At 43.9% G+C, this 25,429-nt stretch overlaps 1 protein-coding gene across 1 annotated transcript in view; it reads right to left on the bottom strand.

Annotated features, from left to right (window-relative positions):
• The window catches only part of gps1 (G protein pathway suppressor 1), a gene marked incomplete in the record, with an annotated part of 35,048 nt that overhangs the window by 798 nt on the left and 8,821 nt on the right, over positions 1–25,429 (bottom strand).

Raw genomic sequence — 25,429 nt, forward strand, 5'->3', positions numbered from 1 at the left:
GTCGAAGTGGATGAAGCCAGGGGCGGTGAGCCTGGCCCCCAAAGGATGAGTGATGTCACCCATGGGCGGTGACTCAGTAACCTGGTTCTGAGAGGAACAAAGACATAGTATATATACAAGATAATTTAAATATATGTTCGGGCAGGGGTGATGAGGTTGTGCCAGACGCCGACAGATTTTAAAGTGGCTAGGTGTTAACCATTTAACCTAGGGTTGCAATGGGGCTCCAGCATGCTTTCGCTTATAGTGGGATTTAAAAGCTTGACGAGTTAAACCAGCCGCCTAGGGGGCAACCTAGACCACGCGGCGTCGGGCAACCGGGCCCAGGGCAACCTAGACCTAAACATGATTTACTCAGGATCAATGCAGGGAATAGAGCTAGGTTGCAGATGCTTGGGAATCAGAGCAATGAGTTAGTTGATATGGGTGCTTTGAGTATATTCAAGATCAAAGACATGTGGTTTAATATTTAGATAGATGAGCATTGGTGACTAGTTTGTAGCATTAGTGCTTGTGTTCTTTTGTTGCCATCAGAAACTGTACCTCTCACCACCAACGCCCTGACCTGTGGTATTCCCCCAGGGGCCAATCTTAGCTACTATTATTCAACCCTTATATGCCCCACTTGGACAAAATTATCCACACTGAGGACTGGGCCACATGAAGCTAGCAAAGCGGTCATAGGATTGTCAACCGGGACACCAACCACCGGGGCATTAAGGAAATTTGTAAAGTAGCCCCACTAGACTTTATTTGAAATATTTCGTTACCCCTGGGGCCACTGCTAAAGCCCCTGAACCTAAAAAAAAAAAAGCAGTTTTTCCCAAATAACTACCTGGAAACCATGGCACTGAGGATGAAGAATTTTGCGGTATGTTGGTCTCAAGGGTTCTACATCAACCTGGCCCATAATCACTCATTTGTGATTTGTACCCTCGTAAAAATGAAAATGCAATAATACTGCTTTAATCACCTCTATCTTCAGTTAAGATGTTCAGAACTGCACCAAATTTTATGTATGATTGACCTGGCATTCTCTGGGGTATGCCAAGTTTCAGAGAATTTTATCAATGGGGGGGGGGTCTGCGAATTAGGGTTATGTGTACATTTAGTGACTGGGTACTCATTGGCCTCATTGGCCTGTAGACAGGCACCCACATACTATCCCACGTATGGTATTAGAACGCAACACATAATTAAATTCAGTAGGATTAAAAAAGAAAGCCAAAATAAATATTCATCATCATGGCATGCATTTCCAGTATTAATATAAGTAGTCTGTCCAATTAGATGGCTATGACGTTGCAGTAGAGACGAATTTTGCTTGGAAGCTAAAAGAAGAAAAACAATGACGCTCCTTACAAGGACCTGAAGCCATCGAGAAAACATCTACTAAGGATAGGAATGATGTTCACATGAAATGTAATTCTATTTCTTCTTTTGAAGTCAAATAAATTTGAGGATGTTTATCGGATATGCCGGTTTTTACTGCAGGGTAATGCTTAATCTTATAATATCAATCAGACCTGGTAATGTTACCGTTAGCATTGGTTGAGTGATGGAGGCCTATTTGATTGATTGCATTTGTAGAAAAATACTAAAATGCGTTATACCAAGCAAATTAATAGCAGCTGTAATTGTATCTTTCTGACTGTCATTTGCTGCATCGTACAAAAAAAAATCCTTCTTGTAATGGAAGATTTTACCAACATTTACAATCGGTTGATTGGTTTGTCATTTACATATACATGTGTGAGATCTGAGATCTACTGTTTATTTTGTTTTAAGTGCAGCAGGGTGTGAGAGGGGAATCAATGTGTTGATTCCAGCTTGGTAGTTGTAGTCTGTGAAATTAAAAAAGCATGTGTGTGTGAAGTATCCAAACAATGACACCTTCATTTCATTATGGTTGTTTAGCAACACACCTTGGCTACTGTGTGGGTCCCATTTAGAATGGTGGCTACTTCATTCGCTTTCCTTTGACTCATGGAGCTGCGCGGAATTGTATTACAACTTTTCATGATATGGCAGTTTAAGTCCTATGATACTGTGGGCATGAGCCATTGGTTTCAAAGAGATTTTATTTGTGTCACAGCATAGCCTATTGACAATTTTATGTTGTAAATAGGCCACCTTATGCCTACCTGTAGCTTAGGGAAGCTAACAGCTTTATTAGATCTGTTTTGTTAGTACAGTTTTGTCATAAACCCCAGATGCATTTTTAGAATAGCTAGAGCGTGATATCTAAATCGGTAAATTTAACAATATCGGGTGCCTATGGACTAGGCTGGGTGAACCAGCCTGATCTGCCCGCTATTTATTTTTTTTACTTTAAAAGATTTGTTTGGTCTGCGTAAGCCAGAGCCGCCATGGACCTCAGTTACACAAATGCAAGGGAACATGAATCAGCCTATATTTGCAATTAACAATAACGACAACAGTTCTTCAACTTTGGCCCGTTAAAATGTGTATGAACAGTCTAGCAAAAGATTTCATCAAGGCCCATTTGGACATGTCAGTTATTTGCACCACTGGTTAGATGTAAAACAGCATTTCGTTTCAGACTACTGTTATTTAATTTGCATTAACATTAACAACTAAAGTAATTTGTACACAATAAAGAATTGAACTAAAGATGACTAAAAATCTATGTAGAAGAAGAAACATTCACAAAAAAATCCATCCATCCAAAAAAATTACCTTTGTTTTTGATAGCTGTGAAAACGGCATGGAACTGACAGAGATGTTTTTTTTTGTTTATAAAAAATAAAATAAATAAATAAATAACATTGTTGATACTTTTGCTTTTTCCAAATACAATGTAGCCTATTGGTAAGTGACCTTTCATCAATCCAGTTGCAATGGATGAACTGTGATGAACCTCCTTACTTGTGATTGTTTTAGAGATTTTAAAGGTTTTATAACATATATAGTACATTCTTTGGCTATTCACTAACCTATTCACCTTTTTTCAGCACCAGTAGGCTTTCTGCAGCCTATCACACACACACACCAGGCATGCCAAACAAAGCATACACGAAAAGTTTCAAGAGTGGGGATGGGAGTAAAAATATGGAGACAAATTGAAGTGTGATTTCTTTTCGCTGAACGGATGTACACCTGAACGGCGGGAAGTCATATTTTGTAATCGCTTATGTACATCTAGTTTGATTTCTATATCAGAGTTAAGCGTAAGATGACACACAAATTTACTTAGCTCTGTCACCAAACGACTATGGTCCTCTTCTTGAATCTATGTGTCAGTGTAGAACAAATCAACACCTGATGTTCCAAAATGTTCTTCAAAGGAAACAAAAGAAAAAACCTGAAGTAATTATATTTGCAAAAAAGGAGGAAGATCTTAGGTTGCTGCTAGTCTCCTTGGACACAAAAGGGTTGAAGGCAAAGGACATTGTTGCAAAAATCTTGGTGTATTAATTGACAGTGATCTAAATTTCAACAGCCACATAGAAAGCTATAACTAAATCAGCTTTTTTACCACCTCAAATATTACAAACTCAGAGGGTTGATGTCAAAAACATGACTTAGAAAACTCATTCATGCATTTATCTCCAGCAGGGTTGATTACTGCAATGGACTGTTCACAGGCCTTCCTAAAAAGACTATTAAACAGCTTCAGGTGATAGAATCCTAGCTGCTGCATTTTGTAACAAAAACTAAAAGAACTGACCACATTACTCCAATTCTTGCACTGGCTTCCAGTAAGTCACAGAATTGACTTTAAAGCACTATTGCTTGTTTATAAATCAGTAAATGGAGCAGGACCTAAATACCTGTCAGACATGCTTCAGCAGTACACACCTTCTCATCCTCTCAGGTCCCAGGTGAAAATACATCTTTGAGTTCTTAAACGCTTACGGCAAAATAAGCAGAGTTCTTAAAATAGACAGTCCTACTCCACTTTATCCAAATACTGCTGTTGTTAAATATGAGAGTGGTGCTGCCATTGAGAATCTAAAGCATGAGCTACCTTGTTCTAGAATATCCCCCCCTCGGATGAAAAAAAAAATGTGACTCGTCAAGGTCTAACTTCCTCTCCACTTTATTCACGACCTCCTAGCTCAAGCTTAACTGGTAGCTACATAGCAGAGCTGGAAAATGTCTACCAAAATGTCTAAAAGTGCTGTATTTTGTGGAGGAGTTAGCCAGAACTACAGGGTCTACTTGTATTGTATCCAAATGTAACTCCCCAAGTGAAACCCTGACTCCAGGAGAGGGGATGATGTATCCATACAAATGGAGAGGATGATTACTGCATTTTACAAGAGTTTTGGCTGACACTTCATCTCCTAGTGTTAGTGATACATGCCCGTTGACCAACTAAGCACCCCTGGAGTCCAAAGATTAGTTGTTGTTACATTGTAAAAGGTAAAGGTAGGGTCTTGCCTACTCATAATCGCCCTCTCAAACTGAGATCATTCTCTCTTCTGAAAGTCCCACTCCAGTCGGGAAGACTTATGAGACCTGGCTAAGCCACATACATTGATTTTTACTCCTCAAAGACCACCTGCTCCTGACTCCTGGGTAAGTAGTCTCTAAACTCGCTGAGAAAGCCTCCTCAGCCCTGCAGCTACAATCGCAAAACACCCAGGCCCTGTGCCAGCTCTAGCCTTACTTTGAGTTTGAGCTACTCCTGCATACGCTGCTGGGTGATGGCTATGAACTTTCTTCACCAAGTTCCTTCATATCAATCCAGAATGGCAGGAGAGCTCTCTCTGCCCACCTTCTCAAAGGCTTCAGGTTGCTCTCAGCTTGTAGTAAAGAGGCGTGGCTAGTTGCAAGTCAAAATGATCGCCAGTTGCTAAAAACAATTTGCACGTGATGTTGGAAACAACAGCCCACTGCTAACCTCCCAGCTCGGCAAAAGACTGATAACCCACCGCCTCTGTCTGAGTTAATGCTCCTGTTAAGGACCCAGGAGGACAAACAAGCAGCCAAAGTCAAACCATGACGCCGCACCTTGGATTTTCTCAAAAAAGTCGAGTCAACCTGCACTAGTGTTTGATCCTTTTGGTAAAATGAGTCTGACATGTTCCAAAACCACACTGACCCCTTACTTGTAACAAGAAAATGAAAAACAAATAGCTGACCTTCAATCCCAGTTAGGCTAATCTCAAAGCTTCAAAAGCACAAGACTTAGGAGATAAAGTAGGCCCAAAACCAAGACAGCTAAAACAAAAAGACTCAAAACCATACGACCTCAGCAGTCGGTTGGAAAGCCAACAAAAAATTCCAGACCCCTGGTATTGTTTCAACTGCAGAGGACGGGCACATTTCACCGTCCCAGACAATAAGTTCAACCGTGCTTGTAGAGGCTAAACAAAGAGAACTAAGAGAGAAACAAAGAGCCTGGGAGGAGCTTAATGCAGCCCATTACCCGCTTTAAACCAAGCTTCTGTTCTTTTGCTGAAGGCTGGGGCAAATGGGCTATGAACTAAGTACCATTCAGAAGTCAAAGACTGTATGCCAGGCTACCATACAGTCACACACTGTAAAACAAAAATCTAACACAAACCAAAGAAGAAAGGTGCACTGCAAATGTAACATTTCTGGTGTTGACTGTGGGTTATTGGACACTGGCCTACAAGTTACTACAGTGTCATTATCCTTCTATAATAAGCATTTGTCACAACTTATCCAACCCCTAGAACACTTCATAGAGGTTGTATAAAAGTATAGCTCAAATAATCTTGGATATGTACAAATTAGTGTTAGACTCCCCAAAAGAACCTCATGAACAGTACAGATGCAGTAACCACTTTTGAAATATGACCCCATGCATGTTCAACAGCTTAAGTGCCCATTTTGATGTTCATACAGTGTACAGTGAACATCTTGGAAGTATAAAGCTGTTGCCCCCAGCTAACGGCTATGCAGCATGATCCTCAAGAGACCCTGGAGATAAGAAAGTTAAGAGCACCAGTGACGAAAATCTGATGACGCTGGAGAGGGGAGAAAGCGAGAAACCATACCTGGTCAGAGAGTTGCACTGGATTGTGCTGTGAGAGAGTTCCTACGACCTACTGGAGCTGCATGCAGACATATTGGAGCAACCCACACTGTCCTCTTTACTCATGTATCTCTGTTGATCAATGCCTGATCACCTTTACCTAGTCAAACACTCCAGCAAGTTTTCTTTGTATGGGTTAGAAACCAGACTGATCAAGACATAACACTCCCACTGAAATGTGTTGTCGCATTGTGCTTAGTGTTGCTCTTCAAGTCCTTGAAAACGATCATTGAGAAGTCTACATTGTGAAGTGCACAATATCCTCCCAAATATGTACTATAGTCCAGTGGACAGAAAGGTGAACCTGAACAGTTGAGTACACCAAAGTTTTATGATGGAAATATATAGTATGGGTTCCCAGCATGCAGAAACTGCCGATTAATTTGCAAATGTTAAGCAATTTGTGTAATTTTAGCTCATTAGCATAAATTAAAGCATAATCACCTATATTGATCATATTATAAGAGCTGCTTGGCCAAATGAACCATGTTAGTATGTTTAGGGTTACTGGAGATGTTGAGTCCATATCTGACATTTTCAAGATTCAAAATCACTATTTAAACTTGTTTAACACAAGCTTTTACCTCATTAAGCTGATTTGCTGAGTTTTTGGGGGCTTATTTAGACGGATTTTGGAGGATAAAAAAATGTTCAGTGTTTAGGAATAATTCTGATTCCGTTATTTCTGAATTCCACAATCATTTTGGGAAATGGGCTATTCACTGGCCCCTCTGCTGTGACTTCCTGCCAATTGAGTAACAAAGGGAAGAACTAGCCCCCCTACTACTCCCTCACCGTCCTCATCCAATGTTGTCCTGTTGTTATCTTCTCCAGACTCTTCATCCCCGTCCTTCTGCTGTTTTGCTGTGTAACAAGTACACATGTAACACATCACTGCCTTGCAGAAACAATAATTAGTACAGGTTGTACCTGCAGCTGCACATGCACTTCCAGATACATGTATGCCACAGTTTAACCCAGCTTTTGTAGTTACAGCTGATAACATCTAACGAATCAGGAGGCAACAGGACAGGACAGAATCAAGGTGGCAAGTTCTCCTTCTTCATACCTGTCTTCTAACTCCCTCAAACGCCGTTATATCTCACAGCCGGTGAATCAGGACGGGTCTGCTGCTTTCCAAAGCAGCACCTGTAGATGGGCACGCCGGAGGAGCAAGACCTCACCGCCACAGTGAATTCACTGCATCGGCTCAATGTATTGTGTCTTTAGGCCCAAGGGGTCAGAGGACCCTGAAGCCCAAGCTCTTTGCATGAAATCATTGCCTCAATATCAACACATCAGGGTGAATTTAGGCTATGAATTGATTGAATTTAGTATTGGCCATCCTCAAAATGCACCAGAATTAAGCAGGAAATTACATCAAACAATTAAAATATTTCTGAGACTTCAAACCCCCCCCCTCTTCCACATATGCATAAATAAATGGGGTTCGACACATTCCTGGGCCCAGGGCCCAAAAGTTCATAATCCGGCCCATGCTCTCATGCTTAGTGGAGGCCTCCAAGCAAAAGGATCCGGCGAGAACCCTTGTAAGGGGTACTGGAAGCCTTGGAGAGAGAACAGACCCCGCGATTGGGCCGGGGCTGGTGGTTGTGGTTCCCCAGGGTGAGTAGGGGTTTTGCGTGTGTGCACCCCACCTGCTGTGGCACGTCTAGACTACTGGTTGGACTCAATGTGGGAACGCCTGGCCGAGATGGCAATGGCTTGTTGGGGAGCTGTGCAATGCCAGAGTGCTGGAATGTGCTTGAGATTCCCACAATGTTTCCGCTGGGGATTCTGGGAGAACGAATGATCATCTCAATACCAATACTTCCAAAAGGTCTGTCCCTAAGGAGAACAGTGCATTACCTAAACACACATGAGGAAACTGAACAGTCCAATCAGTAGACTAGGATAAGCTAGCTAACTATGCTACTTCAGAGCATTTTATATACACAATACTTCCAGGCTTCAAATCAGAGGACAGCTGAATGTGGTAGAGTTATATTAGAAATAGTAGTAGGCCCGTTGGTAGGCTAATCTGCATAAAGTGTGCTGTCATAAATATCAGACATTCAGTATTCTTTTATATCAGATATAAAATAATACAGATATTATACATTAATTCTTGGTATTCTAAGGTAGGCTATCTAAATGTCTAGCCCCCCCAAAACAAAGAAAAAACTCATATTGTATTAAGTCAGTCAAAAATCGTGATACGAATCGAATTACAGTTACAGGCATCGTTACAGCCCTACTGTGTATATCACACAGTCTCTATCCTCCAAAAAAAAACGCTGAGAAGTTGAACACCTATACTGATGTCTTGGCCCATCACGATCTTGGCCATGCCACCAAGGTAAAAGCACCATATAAAATTGAAAAGATGACACTCACATCTGAAGTCATCTGAAGACATCCGAAGTCACCCTTGAAGCTGGTGGGTGGTTCACAGGCCTATGTTCTCTGTATCATTATAGAAAAAAGCTTAACCCCAAAACCATCAAGGATGCATATGCTAATTCAATGTGGAGAGGCATTCTCTGCCCTTACCGGGCCCAAGTGAGTCTCTCAGTAATGGATTTGGAAGTCTGGGTACTACCAACCAAATGGAGGAAAGAGGACAAGCAACAAGACGGCCTGCTGGGATTCTGGGAATTCAACAGAATGCCCAGGGTCACCACAATGCTACTTTAGAGCACATTTCAAAGATTAATGGAAAAAATGCAGGCATGAAGGATATAAATCTGGAAGGAAGTGCTCGTGATTTTTTGGATCCATCTAATTGTTTTTCTGCCTCTTTAGAAGAACACAGCAGGCTGCTGACTGTGCTCAGTGACTCAGAGAAAAAGGCCTGAAATTGTCAGTTCCAGTCACGTAACTGCTACCTTGGCCAGACAGTGTCTCTCGATAGTGTTGAGACAGACCGAAAAAGGTCAGTGCACTGAAGACCCACGTAGGCCTCAGACCTTGAAAGAGCCCGGTCATTTTTAGGTTTCAGGGTACGCTTTGCAGTGTAAGACTACTTCAAAAATAGTCAAGCCATTAACAAACCTGACAGCTGGGTACCTCCATCTTGTAAGAACTGCAAGAAGCCTGCCAAAAAGGCACCTACTTAAACTAAAAAGACCATTCTCTGAGCTGGACGCCAGCTTGCCAAAATGCTTTTGGAGTGCATAATCGACAGACTAACATCAGTTCTGTGTTATTTTACACCAAGGTCCCCTTATGAGCTTCACACTCACCAAAAGCAATGGCCCGAGCAGTACACTCTTATCAGCTGCAAGAGGGTCACAACTGTCATCGCCATGTACAGGGCCTGTCCAAAAAGTGAAGCCAGATATCCCTACCATAAACTTGAATTTGGCATTAAAGTGGGCCATCGTCAAAAAAGTTTGGATTACTTATATGGAAACACTTTTACAGTAGTAACGATAACAATCTCAACCCATACTACGCCAGCAAAGCTTGATGCAGTGGGCTGTCACATGAAGGCCAAGAAGTCCACTTTCGACTTACAATATCAAGTATAGGGCGGAGCCAAAAATCAGGATGCCGGATGATCTTTCCAGAATACCTTGTGCACCGGGATGACCCGCTACTTCTGTGGAAGAGAGCAGAGAATCCGGAGTTTGCATCGCACTGTCTTGCTGCATCACCAAAGTTCCAAGAACCTACCAGAGTGTGATCGCCGCTACCAAAAATTCGGCCACCTGTCAGGAGGGAGGTGGTGATGACCTGAATACCACATGGAGGTGGAGGAGTGAAGGATGTGGGAGAGTGAAGAACAGCCTGAACCTGCCCTATTAGTCAACATCAAAACATTCAGGTCGATGGAACTGGGTTTAGGCGCTGTGGACTATCTCTAATCGAACCAGACAGCCTAAATACAAAAGTGATGCTTTGTAATCACAGGTGACTATTTTACTGCTACGCTTGTTGCTGTTCACATGAGACCAAAAGCACAAACAGTGGCCAAATGTTCTGGGAGAAGTTCCGGTGCACTATGGTTTCCCAGAACGCCTTCATAGTGACCAGGGATCGAGACTTCTCAATCCCACATAATAAAGGAACTTGTGGCGAATAGGTATCAGGAAAATACTAACAAGTCCTACTAATTAGAGGTGGTAATCCGTCGAAGCGCTTCAAACGGTGACGCCCTGGATATGCTCGACTTTGAAAGACAAAGAGAAGAGTCACTGGTGTGATTTTGTGAAGCCGCCACCATGTGTGTGTTAACTGTACCAGAAACGGCCGGTTACAGTCCGTATGAGCTGATAAGTTTGGACGACACCCAAGACTACCAGCTGACATTGGCAAGTTGAAGGCAGTCAAGGAAGCAAAACCCCAGTCTCATTCCCAGCACGCAGAAGCTCAAGTCTCAGCTCTCAAGAGGAGTTATAAAACTGTCACGGGCTAATGCTCAGAAATAGCACAGTGAATAAACTATGAGATTGACAAACGGAAGTAGAAACCAAACTTGAAGTGGGAGATCAGGTTTTGGTCAGGAACCTCCGCCTGAGAAACAAGGCCAATAAGTTGGCTGGATTAGTGGAGTCTGTGGCCTATCTGTGGTCCTGCAGAGAATGGGAGACTCTGTCTGTCTACAAAGTCCAACCTGAGTGAACGGACCAACTGAACCCTACACCGTGACTCTTGTTACCTTGTGGCAGTTGTCTGGACGAGGATGATGAGCCAGCTGCACCGGAACCTGTCAACACAAATTCAGAACAACTCTGAATACAAGATCCTCAGGAGGAACTTGATGAGTTCTTCTGGATGATGATTTGGTCCAGCCAGCCCATCACCCTTTACTGAAAGAAGGTTCACCCAACCTATGATTATCACAAAAGCAGTACCTGCAGCTAAAATTCTGAGAGAGCCATTCACTACTTTCTCGACAGACAGTCATCTTCAGTGATGCCACAACAGACCTTGGTCCAACTCTGGAACCTCCCTGCACCAGACATTGATGTGCCTTGGATGGATTCATCAGAAGGAGAGAATGGTGCTGCCAATTCCCTGTAGCAGTAGGTGATGAGGTGTCCCCTTCCCAAGATTCTTCTGATCATGTCACTTCTGGAGGAAGGAAATGCAACAGCAGCAGCAGCAGCCTGAAACCGATAAAGCTTCTGAAACCCAGAATGCTCTCACACAGAAACTGTTAGGAGATAGTAGATCAAAACCTAGTGCTGTGAGGCCTGAACGGACATGCAATCTAATTCCAGGTCAAGTTCACCACCCTCAACTAGGTCAACTTTAATTTATCGTTAGCTCAAACTATTTAGAAAGTTTCAATACTGTACTCAGTTCAGTTAATACTGTTAGTGATAACTTTCAGTGATAATGAATATTTAACTTAATGTAACGCATGAAGGGACTCATGCTGATTCAGAAGGGGAGTGTGTAGCACTGTTAGATTCAGTGCCACTAAGGCACCGCGCATGCGCGATAATACATTCCTTGCCTCTGTTGCTCTTGGTGTCTTTGTTGGTGCCCCCCCCCCCATCCTCCCCCACCTTCTTATGCAGCCCTGGGCTACTTAATCTACTAAACCCGTCTTCTACTGCACTTTTTACCCCCCCCACCCCCACCCTCCTTAAATGCACAAATAGGCTGACAACATAATTTCACTGCATTTCTTACTTCCAGTAACTATATGCATGTCATGAGCTCTCTCTCTGCCTGGTAACACGCTGCTGATTAAAGTCTGATGACTCTCCACCTGTTCCTGCTCTGTCCCTGTTTCACTCCTTTGTTTACCTAATACCAGCTGCACTGCATTCACCACTATCATGCCCGTATATAAAGCCTTGCTTTGAATCCACACTTTGTCAGATCGCCTGTAAACTCCCAAGACCAGTTACCTGCCTGTCTTTGGAAAAACTTACTCTGATCCTTTTGCCTGTGAACCCAGACCCGCCGAATACTTCTTTGATCTCCAGCCCCGTAATCTTGACCTGCCTCTGGCTTCCCTTTTCTAATACAGCCTAGCCTCTGATTGTACTGGGCGTTTGCTTACTGTTGTTGTGTGTGTGTTTGTGACTTCCTCTTTTCGATCATCCAGCTCCTGCCATTGCTGCTCGGGCTATTGGGGAACACACACACTTGAGACTCTTGGAACTCCCGAACCCCTGAAACCCCTGTGTAACCCCAACCTCTTAAATAAACTTTCTAACGTGACGCTTAGGTCCTTCACTGTTTAGCTCCGATGCGTACGATCTGACCAAACATGGACTCCAGACGGCTCTAATCCAGCATGGAAACCGACCAACCAACCCACCGCCATGCAACGCCTGGAAGAGACTGAGAGAGGCAAATCAAAGAACACTGCTGACACTGCCTCTCATCAAGCTGCCTACCAACAGCTCAGTGCAGTTCCAGCAGCAACAGCAACAACTTGCAATGATCATTCAACTTCTCACCTCGTTTTCTCCCCTCTGTCGTTCCCACCGCCCGGCCTCAGCCAGCCTGCTCACCGCCCAGCACCCAGTCTCCTGCCCAGCCCACTGCTGCCGGCTGCCGAGCCCCAGAACCCAGGATCGCAACCCAGAGAGCGGCCTGAAGCGGCGACTCCAACCCAGGTATCGCATGCTCCTGACGAAAGGTTTGTCCAGCTTACCTCCGCAAACTTGGTGATTTTGCCATTGAAGGGCTAGGCTCGTTACGTGATCACCTGATCGTCGTCGAGTTCCACTCTCTGGGGAACGCAGCCAGACCCCAGCATAAAGCGCAAATCTTTCAACCTACTGCAGAGGAGATGCTCAAGGTATTCGATTTGAATCCACCACAGCCGGTGTGGCATCTCGACCCCATTCGCCAAGCGCAGAAGGACTGTTATGGATTAATACTCCATTGACTTCCTAACTGTGGCAAGTCGAGCTCCTGGAACACGATGGAAGCATTGCGGATGCTCTTCCTCCACAGCCCGGGCGGATCACATAAAGGGACGAAGCTGGAGCCTCCTGCAAGCGATCAACCCCCCCCCCACTCTTGATGAAGCCATTGCCTCTTGCTGTCCTGACGTAATCGCAGGATCCAGGTCCGCCGCCGAGAGAGGGCGCCAGAGTCCATCCACCAGCACACGTGAGGTCCCAACTGCCCTTCTGTCCTGCCACACCGCTTCCAGCCAGCCGGACCAGTCTGAACCGGGAGCGGAGATCGCCGCATTCCTCCCCAACTCCCTGCAGAGGCCACGCATTTATCACCTCCAACTTATGCCTGTACTGTGGTGGTGATGGTCATCGAAGTCGCTACCTGTCCAGCAAAAAGGCCGGAGCTCAATAGATGTAGAGGGAATCCGGATGAGCTCATGAACTTCCATCAGCTTTAAAACCTCATCCAAGTTCAGTTTTCACCTGTCTGATCTTCCCCACTCCACACCCCTGGCAGCCCTGGTGGACTCTACAGAAGCAAACATTGGCTGACACAGACTTGCTCTGCCAGCTGGGCTTGGAAAGCCATCGCTTGTCCACTCCTTGACCCCAGCCCGGCCCTCCTGGACGTCACGCATTGGCACTGTGTTAATAACATCACAGCCCCCTCATTCAATGATGGTGTCAGGAAACCACCAGAGACCATCCGCCCACCTGCTCAGCCCCCAGGCCAACCCCTCAATCCTGGGCTACCTCTTGGCCTGCCCCCTGGCCACCCTCACCTCACTGGGCCTCCCGAACTGTGAAAGAGTGGGGGAAATGCCTGCCACCTGACCTGTTTGGCGTTGTTGCCTGCTGCCCTCCTGCCCAGTACCCCCCAGCACTGCCCCCCCTCTCTACATTTCTAATGTCCCTAATGTTACCATGGTCCCAGAGGTGTTCAACAAGACCAGCCACATCTCTGCCCCCACACCAACTGGCATTTGACTGTAAAGCTATATTGATCTCTCCCCTGGGACTGCCTCCACCCAAGGTCACCTCTACTCACTATCCCCTCCCTGAAAGAAAAACTATGGAGGATTACATCAGGGACTCCCTGGCAGCTGGACCCATCCGGGCCTGGCTTTCCCTCAGCCAGCTGGTGCTGGGTTCTTCTTGTGGGAAAGAAAGATGGTTCTTCGCCCCCGCACCCTCTTGCCTGCCACTCACCTCTGCTTTGAGTTGCTCCAGGATCCACTATTTTTCTACCAACTGACCTTAGAAAATGCTTACCACCTAGTCCCAGGTATGGAGGACGCAGTGGAAGACTGCATTCAACACCTACACCGCCATTATGAGTACCTGGTAATGCTATTGGCTCACCACCAGTGTATTCCAGGCGCCAGGAGATGTGCTATGGGACATGCTGGACACCTGAGTCTTCGTGGTACCTGGACGACATCTTAATTCTTTTCCAGAATCCCAGTCCTAAACACACACCTGCCATGCCCAGTTGGTTCTCAACTGCCTCCTGGAGAACTCCCTCTATGTCAAAGCGGAGAAATGCGAAGCCCAATGCCAGATCAGTCGCCTTGGGATTAAAGCAGACATCGCCGCTAGAAGGCAATATCCAGATGGACTCCCTTGTGGTTCAGCAGTTACCTCTCCTGGCCAGTTCCTGGGGAAGGAAGAAGGTATACCTGTTTGCCAATTCTTACCGGAGATTTGTCCGAACTGCGCAGCCTGGCCGCCGCCCCTGGCCAGCCTGGACCAGCATCACCAGAGGCCAACACAGCCTTCATACCCTTGCCAAGGCCCGTTCACCACTGCCCCATCCTCCAGAGATGCTGATTCAGGACCGGGCAGTCGGTTGTCAGAGGTGGATGCCTCCCAGACGGGGAGTCGGGGCCATACTCTCAACGTGGCAGAGGAGGACAACAAGTTGCACCCCTGTGTATTTTTTCTCGGGCCACCTGCAGAGCCGCCACTATGATGTTGGAGACCATGAGCTGTTGGTGCCGTCAAGCTTGCCCTGGAGGAGTGGTGCCACTGGCTGGAGGGGTCCACAGTCTGGGCTCCTTGGCTCCCTGGAATCGCATCACAAAACCTCACATCCTCGCAACGCCAAACGCCTTAACGCCAGACAGTCCCGCTGGGCCTTGTTTTTCACCACATTCAACTTCACCCTGTCATACGCCCAGGTTCTCGGAACACCAAGCCGACGCCTTTCCCGGCTATAAGACATTTCCCAGAACCTGCATCGCACTCCTGCCCATCCCCGCGTCAGCCACCCCAGACCTGGGATATTCCAGGAGAAATTCAGGAGGCCCTCCGTGACCATCCCAGTCCCAGTGCATGCCTACAGAATGGTCGCCTTTGTCCCAGAGAATTTGAGGTCCCGGTCATAAATAGTAAATATTACAACTCCAAGCGCCTGGCTCAAATACTGCACTCTGCCATCTCTCTTGCCCAGCGCCTGTGGTCTTTGCTTTGAGAAGGGATGTCCCAGAATTGGCCCGCTCGCCCTCCCACCTGCAATCAGAACAAGTCCTTCCACTCGGCCTCTGCCGGCTTCTACTTCCCAGCCCTGCCTCCAGCCCACTCCACCTCCTGGGTCCCACGCCCCTTTGGACTTGTGGGACCTGGCCCCACCCTCATCAGGTGGGATGACGGGTCATTCTCACCTGTGGTTGGACCGGGTTCAGCAAGATGGCACACTTCATTCCCTCCCTAAACTGCCATCTGCCAGAGAGACCCAGTCCCTGATCATGTCTTCATTTACACGTGGCTCCCAGGGATGCTACTGTCTCTCGACCGAGGTCCCACCACCCCTCATTCTGGAAGGAGTTCCCTGCTGTCTCTAGGGGCCACAGGTGAGTCTCACCTCTGGGTTCCCACCCCCCAGTCCGTCAACTGGAGCGGCAAACCAGGAGCTGAGAAGGCGCTGTGTATGGCTGCAAACCCCAGGCTTGGGGCACAACACCGACGTGGGATAGAGTATGTTCACAACTCCCTCACCGTTTCCGCCACTCGGTATGTCACCTTCCAGTGTGTGTATGGCTACCAGCCCCCCCTGTCCCCCCCCAGCCAGGAGGGAGATGTGTCCCGTCCGTTTGCCTCGCCATGCCCGCTAAGCCGCATCTGTCACAAGCTCTGCCACACTACTCAAGCTGTCAGGCTATGCCACTGGGGCTAAACTGGCCAAGATCACGGGCACCGCCCACCGTGGTTAGCTGTGAAGGTGGGCTGTCAGCTGCTGATCTCCCACTGCTGGTGGAATTCCTGCCAGAACTGGCACCTTGATTCTGCCCGTTTCTCTATCCAGAGGTCATCAGCCCAACCGCAGTCCGGGCTCCAGTTGCCAACCTCCATGAGGGTGCACCTTGCCTTCCATGTTTCGAAGTCACGACGCGATGAAAGCTTCCTGGCTGTCCCCGTGTCAGCTTCCTCCTCCTCCTCCTCGGCCTCGTTTGACGGTGGGCTGGTGTACACTGCTCACGCCGCAGCTTCAATCTGACGGCAGGTGTAGGGGCTCTGTATCTGCCGACTGGAGGGCAGGGGCCTGAGGCAGAAATCCTGTGCCAGCTAGTTTGATTGTGGGACCGACACTCCATCGCACTTCCACCGCCTTCCGCATCCTGATCACCCGCAACTGTAGGGCCCCAACCGCCCCAAGCGCCCTGACCCCTGTCCCCGGCCCGCACTCTGTCCTGCCTTCTGTCCACTTCCACCCTCCAGTTCCCTCTGAGGATGAGGATACCACTGGACCGCTGGAGTGAATTTGTGCCCTCCACCGCTCTCCTGGCGCAGGTCACTCTGGGACTGGGGCCGCCCCTGGGGGTTCTGTCATGAGCTCTCTGCCTGTAACACGCCAAGCTGATTAAAGTTCAGATGACCTCCACCTGTTCCTGCTCTACTTGCCTCACCCTTTCAAGCATCTACCAGCTGCACTGCATTCCGCCCACATCATGCCCGTATAAAGTCTTGTTTTCACCACACTTGTCAGATCGCCTGCAAACCCGCACCAGTTACCTACCTGTCTTGGAAAACGACTCTGACTTTGCCTGTGAACCAGACCTTCACTACTTTTGATCTCCAGCCCCGCAATTCGACCTGCTCGGCTCTCTTTCACACAGCCCAGCCCTTGACTGTACTGCTGCTTCGCTTCACCTGTTGCTGTGTGTGTTCCGACTTCCCGATCATCCAGCTCCTGCCATTGCTTGCTCGGGCTATTGGGGAACACACACACGAGACTCTTGGAACCTCGAACCCCTGAAACCCTGTAACCCAACTCCCTAAATAAACTTTAACGGACGCGTTGTGGTCCTTCGCCCTGTTTGGTGTCTGACAATGCATGTGTGACAATAAACTTCCTTGTATCTTGTAATTTCTTCTTGTTTTTTTGCAGTCCAAGCACGAACGCCACCTTCTGAACTAAAGAAAATATTCGAGTAATCTACACATTTATAACTTCTCAGAAACATTTCCATCGATAGATTTTCACTTAACTTTATGTCTCTTATATTGCTAATCAAGAAGATATTTTTATTTTGTTTCTAAACACCCAGAAGAGCTTTCTCGATGAGTTTCTTCTTATCACGGTTGTGGAATGATATGTGAATAGTCAATCTTATGGTGAATTTTGAGACCATGAAAGCCTCAGAAAAAAAAAACAGTCAAGCATTTACACACACCACAATAATATAATAAGACACTTTTATTTGTTGAAATTTGAGTGTGGTAGGAGATCCACATTTTCTTTGGTTGTTTGATTTAAAATCAAGAATTCATGAGCTGAATCTGTTCACTGAACTCACATGGTGATATATTAGCTGGGCTTACAATATACTTAGAATGAATGTTAGGCTGACTGTTAGTCGAACACTTGCAGTAGTATAAATTGTTGTATATTTTCCTTGATACTACGTGGTGTATTACCTAACTACTTCTATGTACATACTGTCTGCTCAAGGTTGGTTAATGCAGTTGGCTTACTCAGTACTTGTGCTAGCCATCTGCTTGTTGCAGCTCAAAGTCAAAGTCAGCTTTATTAATAATTTCTTCACATGTTCAGATATAAAGAGTCAGAAATTACGCTTTCACTATCCCACGAAGACAAGACATATTTACTCAATTTAGGTCCAGACAAACATAACAGCTGAGATGTAGCTCATTTATGGCAGTATTACAGCTCATTGATTTCTTGATGCTATAGCAAAAGCTTTCAAAATGAGATCTCGTGAGAAAATAAATGTTTGATGGTAACTGTTACACTGTTTCAGAGTAGATTGTTTTTTATAATGGATAGATTTCAGTGGATTCTAGAGATTTGTGCCAAGAGATGGCGAAACTCCGTCCAAGATATTCAACGGGTCGGCCGCCTGATCAACTGCAGCAAGGTTTCTTCTTCAACATCTGTGTGAACTTGTTAGCCATTAACGGATTACAGATGTTGCCCTTCCCACAATAAGTGCTAGAGCCCAAAGGAAATTACTTTGAATTTTCTGTTTCACCCATAAGGACTTTTGCATTTATTTTATATCTCAACATTTTCTAATACCTAAAAAAGGACTTTTTTCTTACTTTCACAAACTCAATACCGAACTGCACTCCATTAAATTTAAAATAATTTGCTCTTTAGCGATTGATTGATACTGGAAAGTGTTTATTTGTCATTTTTACAATGAAAGGCTTCGCCCATATACACTACATCCATACATCATACATTGCCACATTTACTAATAATTACAATACACGTTTTCTTTCATTTGTCAAAAAGTCTGCGGTGGTACAAAATAAAGTGCTTATAGCTGCTGTTTCGGTTCAGCTTTTACTTATTACACTGCCCAAGAATCTAGTAACTTCAGATGTAGCTTTTAACTGGTCCACAAACACAAGTGCTACATAGCTTCTATCTGGATCATAGGCATGATGATTCATTCATGGCTTCATAAAATATCAATGATCTTCATGTTGCTTTTAGAGTATTCTACCATTGGCCCAAATAGTGTAGAAATAAATCTAAAATAAAGTAGAATTAAGATAGCAAGAAGCTGGTCTGAGGGCAGATCTGGCGTTGTGCTCATCTCTCACAGTTTTGACCATTTTTATCAAAAATATTTTGAAAACAATCAATGGTATTACTTAATATTCTGGCAAGTTTTTTTGGTCGGCGGGCCAGAGGTATGCATCTGGATATCTTGAAATCTGATCTCACTATACTTGTGTCTACAATTTGGTCCCCCCACTCTCAAAATATCCCATGCCTGAGAAATGATAAATATAAGCAAGATATAACAAAACCCAATCAAAATAATAGACAGTAGAAGATAACAAAAAAATAACAAAACTAAACACTAAATATACTATATAAATTAAATAAAATCAATAGGTGTTTGAGGGGTGAGATCTGTACATGAGATAAGCTTGCAGTGACAGGGTCGTGGACTGGCCTGTACAGTAGTCTGTGCATGGTATGTGCTCAAGAGAGGGAGGTCATGGTGATGGTAAAAAGTAGTCCAACAGTAGTCCTGTAGTTTTGTGCATGGATGGTAAGGGTGGATCAAGAGAGTGACAGTCATGAAGGTGCAAAAAAGTATCCAACAGTAGTCCAATGAGTGCAAGAATAAGGTCTAGAGGACCAGAAGCATACAAATAATATAGGACAAATAACAGTATAATGTAGACAGGGCAATATAAAAACCATAAATGCAAGAATTGGTTGAGGTAATAGTCAAGGTTATCCAGTATTGTAAAGAAGCCATTGGTCATGCAAAAGAATATGAAAGGCTGAAAACAGTAGAAAACAGTAGTAAAAGATAGCGGACAGTAGTAAAAACTGTAGTGGGCAGTCAGCTCAGGAGAGGGTGGAGAGGCAGACAGATTCATGCAGAGAAGCTCATCTCTCCTCTTCCTTAGTGAAGCATTGAACACAGTCTAATGGCCCGGGAAACAAATGATCCTTTAGCTCCTTTCAAGGGTGGGGCCCAGCTTGACGCAAGTTTTTTTTAAGTGGAAGGTGCTGTAGAGTGGATGACATTCATTGTCCAAGATGTTGATCAGTTTGCTCAGGGTCCTTTTATCTGATATTGAAGTGATGTGACTCCAGTTCGCCCCTCTACTACAGAGCCAGCTTCCTGACATCCAACTGCCAACCCCCCCCCACATAGAAGAGGACGCTGGCACAACAGACTGCAAAACATCCTGAGGAGCTTACTGCAGACAGCTGACTTAGCCTCTCCTAGAGTACAGCCTGCTCTGCCTTTTCTTGTAGAGAAAAAAAAAAAAATTTGCATTTGTCAATTAAACCAGCTTATTGTCCAGTTGTAAGCCCAGATACTTGTAGGTATTTACAGTTCCACCCCACATTGTCTCATCAATAGAGACTGGCAGAGTCGGCTTAGGATTCCATGGAAATCCACCATCTCCTTTGGTCTTCGAGGTGTTGAGCTGGAGGCTGAGTCACCCACTGCACAAAGTTCTCCACCAGGCTTCGTATTCATCCCTCCTGCCCATCTCTGACACACCCCATGGCCTTGCAGTATCATCCCAAAACCTCTGCATGTGGCATGACCCAGTTCCAGAGGAACTGCAAAAGTGGGTTTGACTGGGGAATGGAACTCGGCCTCATCCAAGGATTCCAATGATGTCTCTCATTTATGCAAATCTCGGCACACGGATTCCAAAAGAGTGTCTGCATTAACGCTAACATCCAATAACCCAAAACGCATAAATAACGGGTTGCTAAGTGCTGGCTGCTATGGTGGTCGCTAGTTGGGATACAGGGTGGTTTCTAGGGTAAATTAGTTAGTTGCTAGTAAGCCATCTTAAGCTGACTGCATAAAGTGATTATTTTAAGAGATACATTTTCAAACCAGAACTGTGTATAGTCATGGTTAAAAAACGATCAGAATCTCAGAAAAATAATGCACGCAGCCAGTTTAAGCGATTTTTTTTAAGAAGTCAGATTTTTTGTAAGGCAATCAAATTTCTGCTTACTCTTCTGGCTGTGGGAAGGCCAGCCCTGAGAGGATCTTGAAGGGTCAGTTCTGAGGTTGTTGGCTGCTGGAACCGAAAAATGACTGCATTTTCTTAAAAGACAATGTGACTGAATGTGATTGAAGTGCGGCAAGTTTGCAACAGAAATGTAAGATTTTCCCACCCTCATCGACCTTGTCATAAAACTTGTTTTGAACACTCACACTTAATTTTGCTGCTTTTGTCGTTCACATCAGCCTCTCAAACTTCTTTGACCTGAGGCCTAGTCATATATACACTTTTGGGGTCATAGGTTCATGAACCTAATACCCCCATCAAATTGTAATGATATCACAATTATTATTAGTTTTATACTATATATTATATACATGCACTTCAAAAACAGTAATGCTTAAAAAATAAGATTGTTCACAAGGTTTTAGAAAGCATGCACATTTGAGTACTGCTTACTAATGTAAAATAATAGCCTACAATACTTATACATTGTTTTTGCATTGTTGCATGATAATTTCAAAACAACAGCAATTATTATATATGCCGCTGTTTTGGGATGCTTCCCCTCATGCAAGCATCATACACTGATAGAGTATATAAATGCTATTTCTATTACATTTATTTGAATGCCTGAAATGTATAAGAATTCAGGAAACAGTAATACCAGCTTTTAACATTTGTTGTTTACTAGTTTATGTAAATCACATAACACATGAACTGTTTACATATCATTGATAAAGCCCATTACTGTGTTAAATAATAATACTGTGCCTATCTCATTAACATATTTTAAACATCAGGCCTTTGTTTACACATTATTTAAACCTAATTTCGACTCCAAATTGTAGTAACTAAGATTCACTAAGTCTAAGGAAGATAACCAGGTAGTCTTTTTCAAAGATTACGTTGATTTGTTATAAACGCCAGCCCTCAGAAAACTGTAGTAACTATTCATTCATCACTTTTTCAAGAAGCTCGCAAAATCGCTGTCCTTGTTTACATTAAAACCATATTTACACTTCTCAATTTCGCCTCCAAATTGTAGTGTGTAACTACATCTACGAAGTCTATGAAGATAACCATGTAGTCTGTTCAAGATAAGATTAAATTTGACAGAACTACAGACCGTGAAAGTAGTACCTAAAATGACCCCACCACTTCATTGCAAAACGCTGCTGGTCTGCTATTAAACCATAACGTTACTAACAATCTACATTTCGACTCCACATCGTTGTAACACCATACCAAGAAGTCTTAAGAAGTGAGCCACTTGGCTGATTATGTTTTTAACGCATTTCCACGCATTTTAACGCTTGTCAGTCTAAAAAAAAGCAGTACATACACATTCATTTTTCAATGCTTACATGTTAGCTAACATTAATAGACATACTGTAGAACTTCAAATAATCGGTCGAAGTCCTTTTTAAAATCTTCATGCGGGCTACAGGTTTGGGTTAAAGGTCGGTTCCAGAGGCCTGGTCTGTCTTAGTTTCGGGTTGTATTTAATCTCTAAAACCGGTCAGATCATCTGTTTAAAGATCTAATGACACTAAACCGCTAGAAAGGAGGTTACAGCAGTGTGAATTAGATGTTGCATGCCTAAAGCATTCAAATGTCTGTCACAGTTGCAAGTGTTTTAGAATGTTGCATCAAGTTGCTGCTCATCTCTGCTGCAAATCTTGTGTGATTTGGGTTTAGTATGATGAGATCAAGACGTTAAGATTAGATGCTATTAAAAGATCAAGTGTGGGGAAAAAAGAGTTCCAAATTGTATAACTTTTTTCCAATGTGAACTAAGTGCCTATATGTCCTGACTTAGTCATCCTTCACTAATCCCTTGTGTTTAAAAAAATTCCATGATAGGCTGATGGTGTTTGTTTTTATGCTGGCAACAAAACCAGAACGGTTCGCTTAACTATTCTTTTTTTATTCTAAATGCCATGGGTTTATAAAAGAGAAAGAAGTCAGAAAAGGAATTTACCTTAGATTCAGGGGTTATACTGAGCCCGGCCTAATGGACATTCTCTGGCTATATAACCTACTGAAATAGGGTTTATGTAAATGTAAAAGTCAAGTGCTGCCTAGGGTAATTGGTGTGCCGCGACAGCTTTTTGTGGTATTGATGAGTCAGAGTGCCGCGATAGCAGTGGAATGATGCCCAGGCATTATAAAACTTCTTTACCTTAGACCTGTTAGCATTTATATTGCCATGAAATGGCATATTTAGCTTGCCTAAATTGAACTATATGCTGGGGAGAAATCGGGTCGGATGATCCATGATTATTTTGTTATTCAGCACCCTGGTCAGTAACATGTTCCCGCTACGCCTGAAGTAGGCTATGATTTGAATGTAGACTGTTGTCAAATTTGGCAAATACAAACGGGAGAAACAATATGGTTCATGCTCTCTCATGCTGTTTTATCCATGCCAAAAGGAGGGGAGAATTAAACATTAAGCATCGCCCCACTTTTGCATAAATAATTCCTGAACTGTTTTGGTCAGGGCTGAGTTAATGTGAACTGTATTTGACAAAGGACCGATGAGGATAGGCTATTTGCTAGTGACAAAATATGAGCTTTCAGTGTGATAATGATTCTCTTTGTAGATTACGCTTAATTAAAACGGTTTCATCTGTTCTGCTTATCCTCGGGCTATTTGGATCTTTTACTGTCTCACTCAATGAACAACATCTCAACACTAAAATGAATGATGATCCGTAATTGTCATCAGATAGCTTAGTCAAGTATAGGTAGACATTCAGTGTGTTTGAAATAATTACTCCGATAATATTTTTCCATCTGCAGAGGAAAAGTTTTGTGTAAAGGAATTAAAGGCCTGTCTCAGGACGCCTGTCTCTAATACTGAATGTGCAGTTTACATTTAGGAAAAATAAAAGTCCGGGCTATTATTTGAGTTTTAATGGGTATGTGCTAACGCTTTACTGAACGCTCTCTATTGTGGCTTGTGGGGTAGAATCTAACTTGTGCCGACACGCTTAACATTACTGTTGTTTACTACTTTATGTAAATCAAGATGACTATAATAAACTGTAACTTACTGAGAGCTAAGGTAATTTTGATTCAATAGACTTCGGTGAAGATTCAAAACAGTGTGATGAATGTATTATCACGTAAAGCATATGATTAACAACAAATAGCTAATGCTTACGTTAGCCCAACTTACTTATTGTATCCAGAATATCCATAAGTGTACTGTTTTTTCTTTTAATAACCGTCTGTAGACTTACACAGTTCTAAATGCTTCGGTTTACATGTAGATACCCCTCACTATGCTACGGTAGGGTGTATATTTAAGCCTTGGTAGCTTATTCATTTTTACTCACGCTCTAATCTGGCATATCGTTTGGTGGGTCAGGTGACGAGTCAGTCAATCACAGCACAGCACCCAGAATGCATTGCATCACACCATCATGAAGGGACTCATCGCTAGGTCGGCTTTAAATGGCATAATAAACCTTATAGTAATTCAACGTTGTCTGTAAGCTCTCCACAGATCGTGGCAAGACAATTGAATTGATTGCACCCTGCCGGCAATGATAAGTAAACTTAACTTGAATAGTAGTACAAGGATGTGCATAATATCTGAATGAATGTGTGTTTCTCAATGTTATAATCTATACAACCGTTTCTACATGACTAAGTTTGAATGGAATAGCCGGGCATTGAACTGGGCTTTTAATGGATTTAAAAATATATATTTTTAAAATGACCTATATGAACATGGATTCACCTTTTAAAAAAAAGTTTTGATCCAGCCATGCCAGGCTTGCTGGATCAAACCCACTAAATATTTGTGTTTCCAGACTATTGCATCTACAGTACTTTACTCACTTCACCTGTGGTCATAATAAACCATTCCTACTGTTGTGTAGCTTAAGATGTCAGTCCTCACACTCAACAAGATAATAAATCTGGAATGGGGGTCCCTGTGAAAAATCTCTCCCACAAGGGGACCGACCCTGGTACCAAAACCAAATCGAAAACCCCTGGGTGCACTGCCCTATACCTAGCTCTGCTATTTTCAAACACTGGTAGACTTTTTGATTTTGTAAAAGTTACCAAGACATGGATACTCGCATTATCTGATGTAAACTGGGTATTGCAAAACAAATAATACTGTTTACTGTGATTTCTGAGGCCTCTGCCAGCAGTGCAGTAGTCTCCAACATGTAGTATGCTGTATCAAATGAGTGCACCTTCCAACACAGCACTTCCCCATCGAAAAGTATCCAACAATGGGCAAGTGTTTTCTGAGGGCTAACAAGTTAATAATAAACATTATTATACAGCTCTTCACAATGCTATTAGTAGAACACTCCATTGACAATATTCTTAGAATATCGGCCAGAAAAATCTACCAAGAAAGTTTTGAACATTTGAGTATGGGAAAAGTATGGAATTTTAGCTGCTGTTTTACATTACAACCTATGGAGTAGATCGTGTTTTCAAACTTGTTTTCCCTCATGTTTTTATCATTCAAAGAGGCAAGTGGATTATAATTCTGCATCCTATAATCATATGGAACACTACA

The sequence above is a fragment of the Alosa alosa genome, chromosome 6, assembly GCF_017589495.1.
Source record: "Alosa alosa isolate M-15738 ecotype Scorff River chromosome 6, AALO_Geno_1.1, whole genome shotgun sequence".
Classification (NCBI taxonomy): Eukaryota; Metazoa; Chordata; class Actinopteri; order Clupeiformes; family Clupeidae; genus Alosa; species Alosa alosa.